The sequence below is a fragment of the Lissotriton helveticus genome, chromosome 1_1, assembly GCF_964261635.1.
Source record: "Lissotriton helveticus chromosome 1_1, aLisHel1.1, whole genome shotgun sequence".
NCBI classification, from domain to species: Eukaryota; Metazoa; Chordata; class Amphibia; order Caudata; family Salamandridae; genus Lissotriton; species Lissotriton helveticus.
This window is the reverse complement of record NC_136057.1, coordinates 973050594-973066866: the sequence shown is the minus strand read 5'-3', so window position 1 is coordinate 973066866 and position 16273 is coordinate 973050594.

The following is a 16273-nucleotide window of genomic DNA, read 5'->3' as shown; positions in this document are numbered from 1 at the left end:
AAAAAATGCGTCAAACAAAACCGTACAAAATCGTACTGAGGCTCTTACTCACAAGAATTTATGGCACGTGAGCTTTCCGTCTAGGTGCAGAGCCGATGTGTTACTGCAAGACTCCACAGAAGGTAGAAAATAATTCGCAGGGCTCGTAGTCCCTTAGTTCCTAAAAAAGCGGGATAACGATTATTTTCTGAGCTCTAAGGAGCCGATAGAGACACCCGTCAACTATTCACTTACATTAGATCGACTGGAAGGCGTCTCCAAGGATCAGGCCTGAGAGGCGTCTGCAAGAATCCGGACAGCAACTCCGCAAAACCGCAATGCGGAGTTTGTGGGCGGGGCCAGCTAATGTTAGTTCCATGAAAATGGAAAAAATACTCGAGGCTACCGCGGTGAGGGGGGATGATTTAAGGCAGCGATATTGAGATGCACCCATGGTTCAGGATTTGGCTTAAATTATGTGTTGCTTTCCTTCTGTAGCCTGGAATTTAATTATGTCTTTTGGAATATTGGTTGAACGGGTTTTTATCCTCCTGTGTGAGAGATGCACCCATTTTTCACAAACTTTCCTTAAAATATGTGCTGCGATCTATTTTGTAGTTTGGTATTTAATCAAGGAATTGGTCTAATTCCTCCTGTGTGAGAGAAGCACCACTTGAAACTAACGACAATCTAGGTGTTTTAAATTACAGTTGCGGTCGACATCCTCTTAGATGAGAGCTACACCGATTTATCATAACTATCCTGTGATAATATATATTTTTATGCTGGTTTAGAAACTCTCTACAAATGTGATTTAATATCGCTGCCTTAAATCATCCCCCCTCACCGCGGTAGCCTCGAGTATTTTTTCCATTTTCATGGAACTAACATTAGCTGGCCCCGCCCACAAACTCCGCATTGCGGTTTTGCGGAGTTGCTGTCCGGATTCTTGCAGACGCCTCTCAGGCCTGATCCTTGGAGACGCCTTCCAGTCGATCTAATGTAAGTGAATAGTTGACGGGTGTCTCTATCGGCTCCTTAGAGCTCAGAAAATAATCGTTATCCCGCTTTTTTAGGAACTAAGGGACTACGAGCCCTGCGAATTATTTTCTACCTTCTGTGGAGTCTTGCAGTAACACATCGGCTCTGCACCTAGACGGAAAGCTCACGTGCCATAAATTCTTGTGAGTAAGAGCCTCAGTACGATTTTGTACGGTTTTGTTTGACGCATTTTTTAAGTACATATTCTAGCTCTTTTCTTAAATTTTTCAGCGGCAGGTTGGATCTGACAACACACGCCTATCCGCCCCCGTGTCAGCAGTCTTTCCAAACAGACGGCCCCTCACATTATCACGGTGACGGAGGCCTCTGATAACCTTGTTCGCAAAACAATCTCTTGTAAGTTCGTCAACATTGGCCTTTAATTAATTCTTTAATCTCTTGGGCTATTATCAATTTTTGTATATTCAGTAACGCGAGTGTATTCACTTACTTAATTCCAGCTTGTCCGAATGGTCACATTCCACTACAAGTGCCCCACTCGCTGTTTCCTGGTGTAGCATTTCCGCCAGAGTACCGAGGTATTTAACTATCAATTTCATGACTACGACTCTAAGAGTGGTAATAAGACCTGTTGTTCTGCTCTTGTGGCCGCCTTAAATGGTCTAAAAAGGTCCTTAGTGCCTTCATTTACCTACTATAATATGTACTTTGACATAGAGCATGTACAGATTTAACTGATGAATCTCTCCTCTCCTGTGGAGTTTTCCACCATTAGTGACTGACCGCGACGTATTTGCGTGGCGCCAACCCTGTGTACAGAGCCCCCCCAGGCCGTACCCCATGGTAATTCAATTTTGCTGTATTTGTTTTAAATTAACTGCTTGGTTTAGACTATTGGATAAACTGCCGTATTTACCATGTATTAAAGTCGAAATATTTCTTCCCACAGTGTGGCCCCCTCCCCCTTCCCCGTATGACGTCCTGATGAAGACCCCGTGAAAGGACTTTACCCAGCCTGTTATTAGGGGTCGAAACGTCGACTGTTTTTTGTTGATACACCGGGCACAACCCTTATTAATTTGAATCATCATATGTGCCGGATGTTTTGGACTATTTGTTAATTGTTGGAATTTGGCCGTATTTTGGCCTCTGTATTGTCAATTTTTCGTACAGTGTCACTAACCTTGTAATAATCAGGTCACTATTTATACTGTGTCTATTTGCTTTATTACTTCCTCCTCTAGTTTCCTTATCCTCTCTCTCCCCTTTTCCCCTCCCCCTTTGGGGCTTGTCAATATATTGAATTTTTGTATTGTCACTGATAAATTTTTGTCTTCTGTTCCTTGGTAATAAAACTTTATTACCAATGGAAATGTCGTTGTATATTTTTTGACTAAATTGTCATTAATCACGTTTTAGTGTGGCCCATTGGCATACACTACCTTTACGGGGACCCTCTCCTACACATGTATCACATAGCACCCAGGTCCCCGTGACTATATGGGTTTAACCCCCCTTTGTGTAACGCACACTGGTTGCGGGCTGCTATAGGGTGCTGCTGGGGTCCTGCCAGTTGGGTCCATGTGAGTGCTCCCAGTACCACCAGGTATGCTGTGCACAATGGCATCCTTTGGTGATTGGCTGTTAAGCATTTCTCCCTGACCTGAACTACCTCCATCCGTTTAGCCTAGCCCTTTCACTGTATAGTGATATCCTCAGAATCAAAGGCGACATCGTTTTTGTCATGAGGTCTGTTCCAAGTCACGTGTCGTGGTCAAGCTAAAGGTCATGTGACGTAATTTCCTGTGAAGTAATTATTATCCAAATTACCACGTTAGAAAACCAAAAAGTCCTAACTTTTTTAGTCATAAAATATTGGCCAGTCTGCCATAACAAGGTACTGGGCTGACCTGGTCCGTCCGCACCGAGACCCCGCTGAGGTGAGTTTGTTGTTTTAGGCTTACGCTGCTCTCTCCAAGCTCCCCTTGGCACTCAAGGTCTCTGCGCCCGAGCGTCTCTGGTCTGCTTAAACTCCTACAACAATCTGTGCTCTGCTGTACGGGGTTAACGCGGAGGGTACAAGGAGACATGGCCGCCCCAGCAGCCAGTGCTTGGAACGGAAACATAAAAGTGCGGGCACTTATGTCCCAGCATATCCGTTCACTCATAGGAAGTCTCAGTACTCTCCTATTAGATGCATTGCAGCCCTCTTGAGAAGGGCTGGTACTCTCACTCCCTTTTATATTGCAGATGTGCAGCACTCAGCACCTGACAGTATCTCTCCATTTAAGGTGCTCTCAGAAGCAGGTAAACCTCTCACTGCTCCGCCCCCTTCTCTCTGGAGGAGGCAAATGCTGTTGAGGAGACGGGGGTACCTGTGTGGCTGGAGATCTTCTGGCCTTTACAAATACATCTAAGTGAGATGGAGTGGCGACGGCAAGGAGCACTGTAGAAAAGCAAAACTGCACACAGACCTGGCCTGTCTGCGAGGATAGTGTAGTGGTCCAGGGAGCAGAGGAAGGAGCACAGCTTGGAAAATCAGTGACTACTTTCCAAAACCAGGGGAGCACCTTTACCAGCCATGAAACATTGTCTATAACCAGTTAGTATGTGTAAACTTTATTGATGGGTCTCATTGTTGCAAACAGGGACATAACAGAAGGGAGGAAATGACAATTAGTGTGTATATCAGTCACAGTATGGTTTAGTGCAGTTGGAGCCAAATTTTAGAGTGGTTTTCGCCTCATTGTGTTGCACGCCATCAATGTTTACTTACTTTAACAATGGGCTGTCAAGTGGCGATATTGTTGGCAAAGTCATCTGAACCTGGAAGTGTCTTCAGAATTTGTAAAGAAAGTTGTCATTATCATCTGTCTTCATTATGTGAATCTGCCCTGATGTGGTGAGAGCAGTCAGGGCACATTGGGGTACCAAGGATGTACTGGGATAATATTGTGCTAAGTTGGTACATATAGATATCCAGCTCATTCCTCTCCTTTTCCTTACATCTCCTGTTTCTCGTTATCTCTTCCTTCTGTCTATGTTGTACATACCTTTCTTATTGTCTTCTATTCTGTCTTGCGTCTCTATGCATGCCCCTCTTCCCTTTCTTTGTTCTGCCCTCCTCCCCCTGCCCTCCCCCTTCCATTGTGCTTCTGACTTAGTGCAGCTCCATACTGAGTATTTTTCTTTTTCTGTCCACTTCTTTTTTTAATAGTCTGTTTCTTTCTCTCCACACCTTCTCTCCATTCTTCCCATTTTCACTTAGATAATTCTTGTTTCCTTCCCCACTCCACTTGCTTACCTTCTCTCTCCTTTCTTTCTACCTCACTTCTCATGCTTCCATCGTACCCAGTGGCATTTCTTTTCCTTCCTTCTCTGTTCTCGACATACTTGATCCCTCCAAAGCTTCTTACTTGAATGTCAAATTTGACAAATGTTCAATTCCATAGACTTTTTTTTACCCAAGTGATTTTCCTCTCTTTGGTCAGCTCTATCATCCTTTCTCTCAATTCTTATCCTTCTCACCCCTTCTATTTTGCAAATACAATTTTCTTACTACAAATTCCCACTCTCATTCTTATTTTGAACACTTTCTTTTTTTCTCCTCTCTCTCTTCCCTCCCTATCTGTTTCTGTGATCTACTTGGTATCTTTCCTCTCTATCTTCCCTTCTATAACGCTCCATTATGATGGCTCATCTTTCCTTCTCTCCTTCGTCTTGCTTCCATTCTTTCTCTCTCTTTTTCCCCTCACCTCATTTGCTCCTCTGCCCTAAACTCCCTTTCTCATGCTGCTTCCCCTTTTACTCGTTCTCCTTTCTAGCCTGATCTTCTTTCCCCATTTGCTTCTTTCTCGCCTTCCTTTGTACTTTTAAAGGCACAAGAAAATGACAATAGATCTATTGTACTTGTGTGAGGAAGGATAAAGCTGGAGACATGTATTCAGCCGCGGCCCGTCCTAATCAACCGAGGGATCACACCCCCTCGCCTTTTGGCCACTATAAAGAATGTCTGTCTGGATGAGGAAAGGTCAGCCTGATAGACACACTTTATTTTCAGGACAGACAGCTAGGAGCTAGACATGAAATAAATATGCAAGCTCCTGGCTACCTGAGCTCAACTGAAGAAGTCACAGCTTCTGTGGGCGTGACATCTTCAGCCTAGCAAACACCTCAAGGCCCTCCTCCTCATGACAAAGGAAAGTGTCACTGATTGCCTTGGACCTGGGCGCTGCAGTTCTAAGCCCAAAAGTGCCCCGGGCCGAATGTCAATCCCTGAGGCGAGGTCAACAGTCTCACGGACCCTATCCAACTCTGTGACAAGTGAGGGACTGCTGCCTTCCCTCATTGGTAGCAGTCCCAACCTTCCCGGGATCTCCGTGGCAGATCTGCGCAGTTAAGAATGATTTAATTTTTAATGTATGGTGTGTCTATGCATGCATATCCGGGAGGGGGAACATCGTTTACAACAAAACTTTTACCACGCACTACCATTACAATGCAGGAATTACAACGAAAGTTGTGGGCGCTGTTGGATAGGGAATAGTTTAATTTTCTATCCAACACCTTCCCTACTATCCACGGGGACTGGAGTTGGAACAGAAAATTAAACTATTCCACTATCCAGCGCCCCCCAACGCAAGTCGTTGTAACGACTTGCGTTGTAATACCTGCGTTGTAAAGGCATGCGTGGTAAAAGCATGCGTTGAAACGTCATACAACCATTTGGGAGTGAGTGTTGTGAATGGATGTGTGTGTCCACGTGCATGTGTGAATTCATGAATGTGAGTGAGTGTGTATGTGTGGCCCCCGCTGCCCTCCCCGGTAAAAGTACAGGCAGCCACTGCATTTATGGTCTGTAAATTATTAAAGTTCTGGAAATGGAATGCTTATTTATAGTTTGGTGGAACTTGTACGCTGTCAAAACATGTCAGATATCCCATCCACTGTACTACAAGTGACATGGGTTATAATGCATTTGCAGTATGGTGGCCACGAAATCTACCATATTTGTGATGAAATATCCTGTCTGCAAAACTTGAAAGAAGGCCCTAAATGACCAAAAACATATGGTAGGACTAATATGAGATAAAGGCACGGGCACGCCTGGAGACCACATATGGTTGGTAAATACTGAGTAGGAAATGACTAAACTGGATAGGGCTTGCACGTCGTATAGTGCTACCATGTTTCTATGGTGTGCAATAAAATACCTCTATAAGTTTAGTCTAACCCTTTCATTGCATAGTGATGCCCTCAGAATTAAAGGCAACATAGTTTTTTCCTGTGGTCAGTTCCAAGTCACCTGTCATGGTCAAGTTAAAGGTCATGTGATGTAATTTCCTGTGAAGTAATGATAACTCTTTTAGTCATACAATATAGACAAGTATGCCATAAAAACATAGTGGGCTACCCTAGGGACCACTTCCATGTTAATATTGGTGCCATATGTGGATAAGGACAGTCCAAGCGCAAATAGAGAAAAGCGAAGATGCTAGATGGTATGGTGAGTCAGATTTTATGTAAATAATTGCTTATCATTTGCCTTCTTTCCTTCACTGTTTCTGAAATGTTCACGATTATTTCAAGGTGTGAATAAGTCACTAATAGATCAAAAATTCGAAGTTTTGGATTATAATGGCCACCAAAATATGGTTGATCTAGGGGCCCAAAAATCCTCAAGATGTCAGTTTTCTGTGGCTGAGAAGTGCTGTTACTTTCTGATTATATGATTGTGAGTCATGTGAGGAACTGCTGGTGTTATTTCTGAAAACCATAGCATATATTTTGAGGAGTGAAGCATCTATCATGAAGGTTATAACTAGGCCTGGAGAAAACTTAAATTACACCTCCGTAATTGCATAATTTCAGGAATTGTGTGCTATGCTTGTGCAAAATTCCTTAATTTACTCCATTGCACCACTTTTCGTAATTACTCAAATGTGCCTTTTGTGGCAAACATTTACCACAACTGCACTGGAACGACAGAATATTACTCGTTGGTGTTCACAATGTTTTACGTTTTTTGCACTACATGATTGGAGCAGGAAAGGGAAATGGAAGTACAGAACAAAACAAAATAGAGTTTTTATTGCATCCTAGTATACCCAAACAATCCCAATGCAAGTAAATGTTTCCCTTTTCCAGGACACAGAGGAGCCTCCCATGCTTCATCATCTTGCAGAAAAGGGCATCACTGTCCAAGCAATGCTAGCTGTCTAATTGGTGTCAGAACAAGTCTATGGCAGAGCCATTGCATATGAAAGAAGGCAAGATATAAATGTTTTCTAGTTAGTCCAGCCCTTGCCAGCAGTCAAATAGGACTGGAGGCACCATGCAAGCATCAGCAGACAGAGAAAGGTATTATCAGAGGAGATCCTTGACGCAAACTGTGAAACCACCACTGAATGGAAGAGACTAAGGGAAGGGTTGCTGTCTAGTCAGCTCCACTTGGTCACTGGAGATGGAACCAGTGTCATCAGCCTAGCCTCAGGCATGAAATGGACACAAACTGGGCTCCCATCCTCCCCATCCTCCTGCCCAGGGTTGGACTGGAACAGAAAATAGGCCTGGGCACCAAAATAAAAGTGTATGCTAAAGAAGTGGCCCATTTTTGCAAACTGGAGCTGTTTTGAACTTCTAAAGACATGCTGTATAAGTGTTTTGCAAAGTATAGAGGAATGCATGAATTTGAGCTCGATGCAGGCATTGTTTGTGGTCATATCAGGAAAATCAACTAAAAGAATTGGCCCGTTAGACCATAAAGCAGGCTCACAAAGAGCCAAAGAAACTGGCTCACAGACTGATCTCTCAGACCAGCCCATTGGGCACTGCCCAGTGGCGGCTGGTGACATTTGAATGTGGTGGGGCGGAAAATGCTTTCTGCACTGTAGCTCACAAGCGCAGCGCGCATCACCGAACACCCTTGAGAAAAAATGTGAAAATCGAGTGGTTCATCACAGCACCCTCTGATTCACCACTGCCACCCTCTGGTTCACCACTGCCACCCTCTGGTTCACCACTGCCACCCTCTGGTTCACCACTGCCACCCCCTGGTTCATCACTGCCACCCTCGGGTTCATTACTGCCACCCTCTGGTTCATCACAGCACCTCTGGTTCATCACAGCACCCTCTGGTTCACCACTGCCACCCTCTGGTTCACCACTGCCACCCCCTGGTTCCCCACTGCCACCCCCTGGTTCCCCACTGCCACCCCCTGGTTCCCCATTGCCACCCCCTGGTTCCCCATTGCCACCCCCTGGTTCCCCACTGTCACCCTCTGGTTCATCACTGCCACTCTCTGGTTCATCACTGCCACTCTCTGGTTCATCACTGCCACCCTCTAGTTCATTACTGCCACCCTCTGGTTCATCACTGTCACCCTCTGGTTCATCACTGTCACCCTCTGGTTCACCACTGCCACCCTCTGGTTCATCACAGCGCCCTCTGATTCACCACTGCCACCCTCTGGTTCACCACTGCCACCCCCTGGTTCATCACTGCCACCCCCTGGTTTATCACTGCCACCCTCTGGTTCATCACAGCACCTCTGATTCATCACAGCACCCTCTGGTTCACCACTGCCACCCTCTGGTTCACCACTGCCACCCTCTGGTTCACCACTACCACCCTCTGGTTCACCACTACCACCCCCTGGTTCACCACTGCCACTCTCTGGTTCATCACTGCCACTCTCTGGTTCATCACTGCCACCCTCTAGTTCATTACTGCCACCCTCTGGTTCATCACTGTCACCCTCTAGTTCATCACTGCCACCCTCTGGTTCATGTCCCAAGGGGTTCAACTCTGGCACAATTATGTCCACTGATGACATACTGGCACAGTAATGGTCAATCTTGGCATATATAGGGCATCCTTGGGTGAATCATAGCATAAGGGTCGCACGGCTATCCTCATCAGAGCATGAGCACGCGGGGCTAATTGTGGCCTTTATGTCACATAACAGTGGCTGTCATTAGAATATTAACGTCCGTGACTGACACTGTGTGGTGTTTATGCACGAGGGTAGGCAGCCGCTGCACACTTGTGGCGCTGGTACAATGTTGACATCCTTGGCACGTCCTGGTAACACCTGTTCTGACGGCGCAGAATCAGACAATGTGATGCAATTGTCTATGGAAATTGAAAGCTGACATTTGGGGGAAAATAGATGAAATCGGATTTTTGAAACAAAAATGTACTTTTCTTTAGAAAAAGGAAAGATTTTTTTTTGTGCGTTCACCAAAAATGGAAAGTGCATAGTGGATAGAGCACGTGTATTTTGAGAATCTGTCATGCTGGTGTTTGAAAACAGAATGATAAATGAGCAATCCCCATTTACAGCTGCTCTTTGAAGGGTAGTTGGGGGGGGATTTACAGCTGCTCGTGTTTCCTCTGTGCCAGGGGGCACTTGCTGCTGTCGTTGTTATTGCCTTGGTCGTGTGGGCGCATCCTATCCCCGCCCCATTAGGAGACCGGGGGCTGCGGCATGAGGCAACCCCCGGTCTCCCAAGGGGGAGGCTAGTGCGCATGTCCGCGCCGGGCAGGAAAATTACCTGTCCGAAAGAGGACACGGCACTAGCGTGTCTGCACAGCCCCGCCTCCCCCTTTTCCTGATGGTTTCTGGTCCGGCACAGTAACCGGCCGGCCAGAAACTCGTTCCTGAATGTGTGATTTAGGCACACATTGGCATTCCGGATGGCGGCGGTGTGCATTGGGAGGGCAACGCCCCAACGCCCCAATGGACGCACCGCCGCTGGCACTGCCTATAGGCCGGTCGGACCCTGCCCCTACCATACCTATTGGCCTTGCTGTGGCTTCTGATGAAGGTCACACTTTGTACAGCTCCTTCAGCTCAACATGCTTGTAATTACGAGGAGTACAGTTGTGTGCCTGCTTAAAATATACGCCCTTTCAAGTGAAGGTTTGATGGCATCCAGTTGCAACAGCTTTATTTTGAAATATATTGAGGACTTCCCATCTCTCCCTGCCCATCATATATTGCATTGAAATGGTATCTAGTGTTGTCATTAATTTGTCCAAACATTATTGATGGGTATTCTGGTAGCATCCGATAATCTGTCTTAATTAGAGGCACGTGATATTCAAACTTTGACCACAAATTTGCTCACATTTGGGAATCTTCCCCCTTCACAAAGACAGACAAAGTTCCTTGGCTTTGCTTTTGGAGCACTGTCTCCTATGGCCCCCTGTGATGGCGGTTTGCTGATGCAGAAGGTTTCAGCCCATAGACGGTAGGACATCCGTCAGGAGTAGACTGCTGAGAAATGAGGCCGGGCAGCCACCGCCCCAGGCCTGTGACACCGTACACCTGGGGGTCCCCCGCACGGGCAGCTTCCAAGCAGCAGAAACTACTCGCTGTCTGACCGCCATGACTCTGAGCTGCAACGGAAACTGGTTGGCGCTACCTCAAAGGGCTGATAACCCAGACCCCTTTTAAACAAAATGTATTTCAAGATGATTACAAAGTTTAGGGGGAAAAAAACAGAAGACTGTGAGTCAGCCGACTTCACAGCTTTCCACAGCCCTACTTAAAAAACCCCAATATTTTGTAGAGCAGTTACTGGTCAGGGAAGCCCGTCTTTAACGCTGTGTCATTACTGAAAGAGCTAGAGCCTACTGAGGTAGAGGCCGGTGAAATTAAAAGCTTAAACATGTATATCTGGCCACAGGCCTAGCGCGCACGCGCAGCATCTGGTTCCGATTTCCTCTGCTAGGCCGCGCGAGGCTGCTGTCGAGGTTGAGTGCATGCCCCAGACACCACAAAGCACGGGAGTGGGAGGGGGGCGGCTGACTGCAGCCAGAGCCGGGTGAGGCACGGGTGAAAGGGGATCGGTTGTCCAAGAAGTCGGTCTGGCACATCACCTGCTTCACTGCACCCCCTTTGGTAGTCCCAATTAAAGAAGGCACTTTTAATCCTTGCCCATGCAGCACTCCACAGTAGTGGCATTGAGGCCCATGGCGCAAGCCCAATGATTTACATGCTTTGGATCCTCTCGCTCTCAGCACGGTGCCATCACTTTTCCACAGAGCTCCCACACCCCCCACGAAGCACCCACTGCGCTTGCCAGTAAGGCTGTTCATCTAATTAGCAGTGTAAGCACTCACTTCCCAGCAGAGTCGCTTTATACAGGCACTGCGCCACTGCCGCCATTTAAATGCTATGGGACATTTCATGGAACGTATCAGCACTTCCGTGCAAGGTTTCCATCGTTTCAATGGATCGGTGTGGACACTTTCCAACGGAGCTACTATATTTCTGTTGTGACAGAGCAGGGAACTGGGCCTTCTTGGAACAAGTCAGCACTTCTCACTTAACCTGCGTTCCTATTCAAGAGGCAATACTTTCGTTTCTCAGCAGGATCAACACACTTTAATAGGACACAGTGCAAAAACAGGCAAGGTGGCATCAATCCTTAACACTTTCCCCCATTTCAAGTCCCACACGCGCCCGGGGGTTCCTGCAGCATTCTCAGACAGAACGTTTATTTTGCTGCTAAGTGATGTCACCGTCTGCCTTCCAGACACAGCTGGAAAATGAACTTCGCAGACCCTTCAGCTTTTTTTCCAGTTTCCTCTATTTTCTTACTCACTGAACACATTGGATTAAGTCACACTTCTGGAGCTCCACAACTGCAAAAGCATGTCAAGAGCATCACCAGCAGCAGACCCTCCCACAGGGTCAAACATGTCTGTGGTTGCTGAACATTTTTGCAAGACATTTCCCTTTATAAAGGCCCAGATTTACTTAAAAGTTGTACTTGCACTCGTTCGATGTAAAGCGAACCTTTATCGCTTAGGTTTCACATGCAAAAGCCATTTTGTGTCATATGAAGTGAGAGAGAGAAGAACTCTGTTTATTTAGACGTTGGTCTTTAAACAAAAGCAGATAAAATTCATAACCCTGTACAAAACTAATTAATAACAAATCAATATACAACTTTTTAAAATCTAACAGTTCCTTCTATACACTCCACCTAACTACTTCTATTCAACAATTAGTTTCATCAATATGCGAGTTATTAAAATCTTTAAAAATATAAAAGCTTACGTACATTCTAAAACAGGAAGCCTAGTCCTTATAAAATTTATGATAGTGGCAAGTTCTTTTCATTATACATTATCCATTTGCTATATATCTTATTAACACCGTTTAACCTTGCTTCCCCATGGTTTTATCCTTCGAGTGTTAGTAGATATAGTATACAGGGGTAATTACTATCCTTACTTGAGCTTTTCCCTAGCCAGTACTTTAACCCCTTTCAGATAGTACCCAAGTGCAATTGCTATTTGTAGGTGTTCCATTATTAACAGTAAATTAATCGCTTGGGCTCTTACTCTTATGTCATATTTTATGAATAAAGGTCGCAAAAACCGTTTCCTCATTTCTATACACATGAAGCAATCGAGTAGTATGTGCATTATTCCGCACTTTGTCTCTAGCCCACATTTACATATACCATCGGGGTGCATCATTTCTGTCATAACTCTCCCCTCCAATCGCCAGGGGATAATGGCAATTCTCACTTTTAAGATGTCCCATCTGAATCCATGATTCGGCAGGGCTTCCAGGTATGGATACCCCACATGGGCTTCCCATACCTCTATCATGTTTTGGACTGATTTTTTATTTCTTAAGTATTCTAGGTCTTGTGTTCTGGAAAGTTACCTTCCTTGTGCTCTTAGTGAGCTTTTTGTAAAATTTACCTCTAGGGAATTTTGAGTTATACCCACATTTAGGCAGCCCATTATCTCCTTTATTTTCTTTTTTGCCTCGGTTGCCCATCTTAGGTTACTATGTCGGATTTCCTCGCTACACCAATGTGAGACCTTTTGATCTTCCCCCTGGGATTGGCGTTTCCAAAATCTGGCCACTAACATTTTGGCCTGGGTATTCCACCCTATCATACCTGTTTCAAGTCTGATTGCCTGTACCATTGCAGACTTTGGTAGGGACAGAAGCATTTTTAAGGCCTTACTTTCCTCCCGATCCCAGCCGCCTTTACCACTAAAAAGGTGCACCTCTGCTCCGTACAATACTTGTGGGGGGACCATGGCTGTAAAGGCTTCTAGCATGGGTTTGTGAGACATATCACCGTAGCTTTTGTTAAATTTTTTCAAACCGCAAATGGAGGCCGTAGCTTTTGCATTCTGTTTTTCCAGATGTTTGTTCCATTTTAGAGTGGATTCGAACAGTAGGCCCAGGTATTTATATTCTTTCACCATTTCTAATTTTGTTTTATCAAGATATCAACAAAAGCTCTTTATCTTTTCCCGAAACACATGACCTTTGTTTTATCCATATTTACTGTTAACTGTTTATCTTTACAATATTCATTAAAAGCATTCAATTTCCTCTGTAACCCTAGCTCGGTCTGGTCGGTAATGACTAAATCGTCTGCATACAGGAGGCATGAGATCTTTCTTCCACTCATTCTGGGGCTGGCACTTTTCTCCATCTCCAATACTGCTGGTAAGTCTGCCAAAAAGATAGAAAAGAGAAGTGGGGCCAAGACACAACCCTGTTTTAGGCTATTTCCTATATCTATTTTCCTTGTAAGAACCCCCTGGGTGTCTTTTATTACTTGGGCCCAGTTCCCTCTATGTAGTTCTTTTAGTATTTTTAGTAGGTAGGGTGGGATATCGTATTTAGTCAGGCACTCCCAAAGTTTCCCCCGGTCCACCGAATCGAAGGCTGCACGGAAGTCGACAAAGCTGCACAGCAAATTCCCCCTTTGTTCTATCGACTTCCGTGCCAAAGCCCACAGTGCATAGCAGTGGTCCACCGTGGAGTGCCCTTCCTTGAAGCCCCCCTGTTCTACCGGGATGATTTGGTTGTCTACTACCCAGTTTTTTTGTTTGCCCAGCACTATTTTAGCGAAAATCTTCTCCCCAATGTCCAGTAAGTTTATTAGTCTATAGTTTTTTGGACTATGCATATCCCCTTTCTTATGTACGGGCCGTATTATTGCCCCTTTCCAGGTGTCCGGGAGTCTCCCAGTGTCTAGGATAATTTGGAACATGTTTGCGAAGAATTTCGCCCACCAGTCTGGTTGAGTTTTAATTATCTGTGCTGGGATGTTGTCTGGGCCTGCTGCTCTTGTAAGGTTCAAGCCCACTATCGTTTTTTTAACCTCAGTGACTGAGAAGTCGGGTTTCATATCTACTACCAGACCGCTCCAATCTGTGTACAGATTCTCTTCCCGATCTGTCCCCGGGCTATAGAAGTCCTGTAAATATTCCTCCCAAGCAGCTTCTTCCACTATACAGTTCATTGCCCCTGGCTGGCAGTCTGCTGCTGAATGGACTAATTTCCAGAACTGGCGTAGGTTCTTTGTTTCTATCGCCTCGAGTAGCTTTAACCAGCACCCTTCTTTAAATTCTCTTTTTACCCTCCTAGTTAGCATATTATACTCTCTTTTTAGGGCCTCTAAGGCTTTTCTACTATCCTGATCCCTATTTCGGGAATTACGGCGTGCCATTCTCCTGACTTCTCTTTTCTTCTCCTGGCATTCCCTTGTAAACCAACCAGTTATTTTCCCCATCTTTCTATTACTCTGTTTAATTTTATTTTTTCCACTGTTTCCATCTTTCAGTCCCTTACTGAGTATTTGGACTACCTCCTCGATTTTTCTTACATACCAATCGAGAGTTTGGCCACTCACTGTCTCCAAGTCTAGGTTTTGTTGTAAATGTATTAATCTTGAGACATATTCTTCCGTTAGCCTAGTTGTGCAACGTCTGGGGTAATCCATCTGTTGTTCCATAACTTGTGAGCGGGGTGTTAATTGAATACCAGGGAACTCTAAAGCCAACATATTGTGGTCACTTCCTTCTCTCTTTATAATCCTAAACCCAGTAATTCAGTGGAAGTTCCAAGGTGTCAGATAGACGTAATCAAAAGGGCAAATTTGAACACCCAGCTTAAAGGTTCTTTTCGCGGGGCAGTGTACCTGACTTCTTCCATTTAGGCAGAAGAGATTTTTAGCTCCCAAGAAATTCACCAGCTGCGTGTCCTTTGCTCCTATTATAGATGATGGGAAAGTAGCCTGTGGTATTTCATAAGCCTCAAGTATATCTTGGAACCAACAATCTACATTCTTAGGATGCAGTTTATGATTAAAATCACCAAGTAATATAATCATGTCCTTACAATACGTCTCGCATAAAAAATCCATATCCTCTTTAAAGAGAGCCATTTCCTCCACATATTGCTCCGTGGAGGACCATTGCATATACATATTTATAGTCAAGATCGTATCCATATTTATGCATCCTGATAGCAGTATTCTACAGACCAGCAGCCATTTACATTTCACGGTTATTTCGGTTGCTTTTTTTGTAATTTTTGTTGACACCAAGGTCATTATTCCACCCACAGGACGCCCAAATCTACCCTTCTTGGCTAGACGGTTTAGTTGGCAGAATCCATTGAAAGCTGCGGTCATACCACATAGCCAGGTCTTCTGGATACACATGATGTCTGTATTTTCCCCCAGTTCCCTTTTTTTTCTTTTTGTTTCTCCTCATTTCCTAGCCCGTTTACGTTCCAGGAGGCTAATCTTATGCTATGTGGTGTACCTTTTTCCTATTCGATGTCATCTAGCCAACCTTCCTCCCCCTGTTCTTCAACAAATTTCGATGAGGGGCCCACCTGGCCAGACTCAATACTCCAATTTCCCCACCAGTGGTCAATATTTGAGTTGTTTGCTACTATTTTGATGTTACCTAATGGTACTCCATCCTCTTCCTCAAGTTCACAAAGCCTAACCTGTCTCTTTCCTAACCCTGTGTGATTTTTTAGGAAGTTTTTTCCCTGCCATCCCTTCTCATCAACCTCTGCAAACACCTCGTTCTCATCTAGTAGTCTAATTCCCTCCTTCTGGAGTTCGTTAGCTGCTTTCTCGATCGTATCTTTTACCAAATTGGAGTACAGTGTGATTCTTGTGACCTTCTTCCCTTCTCTTGCTTGTCTAAAACCCACTACCCTTGGGTCGTTTGTTCCTATTGCTTTCAGGTTCTGGCATTTTGCAAATCCTTGCAGCAATTGTGACCTATTTAAGGGCGGCCTCTTTCCTAGCTTCTTTCCCCCTTTTCTTATAGGAATTTGTTCAAAGTATAACCCCATATTCTCATTTTTCTCTTTCCATGTCCTGCTTACTAATGGTGGTTTGTTCATCTTATCCTTCTCTAATTGATTGTTTAAGCTAATCGGTCGTGCTTCCCTTGTAACCCAGGACTGCAGATTTCCTCCCAGTTGTCTCCCCGCCA